The sequence below is a fragment of the Vigna radiata genome, unplaced genomic scaffold, assembly GCF_000741045.1.
Source record: "Vigna radiata var. radiata cultivar VC1973A unplaced genomic scaffold, Vradiata_ver6 scaffold_905, whole genome shotgun sequence".
NCBI classification, from domain to species: Eukaryota; Viridiplantae; Streptophyta; class Magnoliopsida; order Fabales; family Fabaceae; genus Vigna; species Vigna radiata.
This window is the reverse complement of record NW_014543095.1, coordinates 1500-4910: the sequence shown is the minus strand read 5'-3', so window position 1 is coordinate 4910 and position 3411 is coordinate 1500. Positions and strand designations below refer to the sequence as shown.

The window sequence follows — 3411 nt, the reverse complement described above, 5'->3', positions numbered from 1 at the left end:
TATATATACACACATATGTATATATATACACACATATGTACATATATATGTATATATGTATACATATATATGTATATATGTATACATATTTATATATACGTATATATGTATACATATATGCATACACTAGTAAAAAAAGAAGATTTAAAATCGCACAATATGCTTCGGTTGAGGAGCAACCGAAACTTATCAGCATACGGTGGCATCTTTGTAATTTTGCTGAACTTTTCTGCCTCGGTTAATGAAGAACCGAAGCATACACAGATCTACTGACTCGGTTCACTAAAGACCCGAGGCATATCCACCCTATGTCCTCAGTTAAATTTCTAATCGATGCCTAATGGGCTTCTTTTTTCTTCACGGACCAACCCATATGGGTCGCGCCACCAAGGGAGACAGAACATTCTTCTCCTTCTCGCACATTCAACCTAGAAAAGTTCAAGAAAACACTTTTCTCTCTTTATCCCACTCCTTCTCGCTTCTGTCATTTCTTTCCATCCCTCATCCCGCACAAGTAAGAAGCTTAAAGCTTCTGCCATTTCTCTTCAACACAGATGACCCAACGTTGGAGCACAGATGATCTGCGTCTTGAGCGGAGGAAACGACCTCACAGCGACGGTGTGGAGATGGCGCTACAGGCGGCGTTCGTGGTGCCTCGCAGCAACGCTCGTGGTGGCTCGTGGCGGCGCGATTGGCTGTTCTTCTTCTTCCCTCTCTCTTTCTGGTTCTATTCTGGTTGTAGGAAGGAGGATGTGAAATCGAAGGAGTAGGCGTCTCAGTGGCAGAGGCGACGAGAGCACGATGAAAGTGCGCCGGAGGTGGGACACGACGATTGAGAAAGTTAGGGTTTTGAGGGATCCAGTGAGGGCGGTTGACGGTTGTGCCAGTGGAGTGGCCATGGGGGTTTCGGGCTAGCAGCGGAGTCCTTCGTAGGCTGCCGGCGGTGGTGGCCTGTGATGGTCCGATAAAGGTGGCACGGTTGTTGGGTGGTGGTCCGATGTGAGAATAGGTGTTGAAGATTTGTGGTGGGTGGTGGTCCGATGTGTTCAAGCTTCTCCAGAGTGCAGAAATGATTTTGTAGGTGTTAAAGTTTGTTACTTTCCTGGATCTTGTTAAAGTTCTTCATCTTTCTTGTGAATTTGCCCAATTTGATAAATGGGTATGATGATTCCATTGTGCTTTGTCCTTTCTTCTTCTTTGAAGAAGAATTTTCAGTGACTTATGTTCGGATTTTCAGTGAAGAAGATAAATGGGTATGATAAATGTGTGTTCTTCTGACTTATGTTTGGATTTTTGTTTTTTGCAGTGAAAGAGCTTGAAGGGGGAAAGGAGAATTGGTATTCTGCAGATTGCAGATTTTTCTAGAGGAGACTATGTTGGTATTATGTAGATTTTTCTAGACTCTTTGGATGATAAAGAAAATGGGAAAGATCAAATTTTGAACTTGTGTGAATGTGAATAATGTTCTGGTTCAGAGGACGACATTCACAGAGGATGACATTCACAGAGATACCTAAATTAAAAAGGATACCCAATCTGAAGGTTCCCATAAGGAATCGGATTTTGGAAATACTGCCTCGGTTCTTTGAACCGAGTTTGAAACCCAAATATTGCTTCTGTTAAAAAAACCGAGGCGAATCGTAGGGACTTTTAACCTCGTCTGCATAAGCCTCGGTTCCCAAACCGAGGTGTATGGCTAAAAATAACCGGTGCCAATTCGTTTATCTGTACTAGTGATATGTATACATATATGCATATGTATACATATATGCATATATATATATATATATATATATATATATATGTTGATTTACCTTAACTTACACATAGTTGTTGCATAATGAATTGGAAGATGAATCTTAAATTAGGGGCATAAGGCTATTGTTTTATATATATCAAAGATGTAATGTAGCGATTTGTGAACCTGCTAGTTGTGAGGAAGCACTAAAACTTCCAAAATGGAAAAATGTAATGGAGGAGGAGATGTCTATGATTCAGATAAACAAAACATCGAAACTAGTTAACAGGCCTAAAAACAACAAGTCATTGAGGTCAAAGAGGTTTTCAGAACAAAGCTTAATGCAGATTGTTCAATCATCAAATACAAGGCTAGACTCGTCGTTAAAGGGTATGCACAAATTTTTGGTGTTGATTATTCTAAAAATTTTGCTCTTGTGTCCAGATGAGATACAATCAAATTGGTGCTAACTGGAGCTACGCAAAAGGGTTGGAAAATATTCCAATTAGATGTCAAATCAGCCTTCTTAAATGGAGTTCTACAAGAAGAAACATATGTGGAGCATCCAAAGGGATTTGTGAAGTATGGTGAAGAAGATAAATTTTATATACTTAAAAAGGTTTTATACTGCCTAAAACAAGCGCCAAGGGCCTGATACAATAGGATAAATGATCACCTATTGAGCATAAGCTTCATAAAAAGTTTATCTAAGTCCACTCTTTATGTGAAACATAAAGGAAATAACCTTCTCACAATTTCCCTCTATGTTGATGCTCTTTTGGTGACTGGAGATGACACAAAGCTAGTTGAGGAATTCATGCAAGAAAAGATGCAAGCTTTTGAAATGATAGATCTTGGTCTCATGTCATATTTTCTTGGAATTGAGATCAAACAAAGTGAGGATAAAGTGTTCATTTGCCAAAGAAAATATGCAAAGGAAATATCGAAGAAATTTCAAATGGAGGAGTGCAAAGCAATTAGCACGCCAATGAATCAAATAGAAAAATTCACCAAGGATAATGGTGCTGATAAAGTTGATGAATCATACTTTAGGAGCTTGATTGGATGTATAATGTCTGCAACAAGGGTAGACATTCTATTTGTTGTAAGTCTCTTATCCCAGTTTATGCATTGTCCTAGTGAAATGCATTTAAGAGCAACAAAAAGAATATTGATGCATGTAAAACGCATTGTTGATTATTGTGTTAAATTTGAGAAGTGTAAATAATTCATGTTGTATGGATTTTCTGATATTGATTGCACTGGATCCAATCATGACATGAAAAGTATATAAGGATATTATTTCAGCCTAAGCTCATGAGTTTTCTCATGGTGTACAAAGAAGCAAGACTACAAAGGCTGAATTCATAATAGCAACACACTATAGCAACACACTATAGCAACACACCAGTGCAAAATAGAATTTTTATAGCATATTTAAAATTTATCAGGTATATAAAATGATGCGATGGTAGAATGGTAAATAAGAAAAACATTTTTACACTGGTTACACTAAAAAAAGGTATAAAATATAAATGATAAATAATTCCACACCGGTTACACTCAGGTATACTGATTATACTAAAAACCGGTATGGATTCTGCCCAACATCATTTCTCACTTTCGTTTCTCACTTTCTCTGCGCGTCTTCTCTTGCTTCATGTCTTCTCTTA

At 37.9% G+C, this 3411-nt stretch overlaps 1 long non-coding RNA gene across 1 annotated transcript; it reads left to right on the top strand.

Annotated features, from left to right (window-relative positions):
* The first annotated feature begins 210 nt into the window (after nt 1-210).
* LOC111241014 lies at nt 211-1718 on the top strand. The gene is made up of 2 exons (XR_002666703.1): nt 211-1077; nt 1307-1718. It is a non-coding gene; the product is annotated as an uncharacterized LOC111241014 (long non-coding RNA).
* The last annotated feature ends 1693 nt before the right edge of the window (nt 1719-3411 follow it).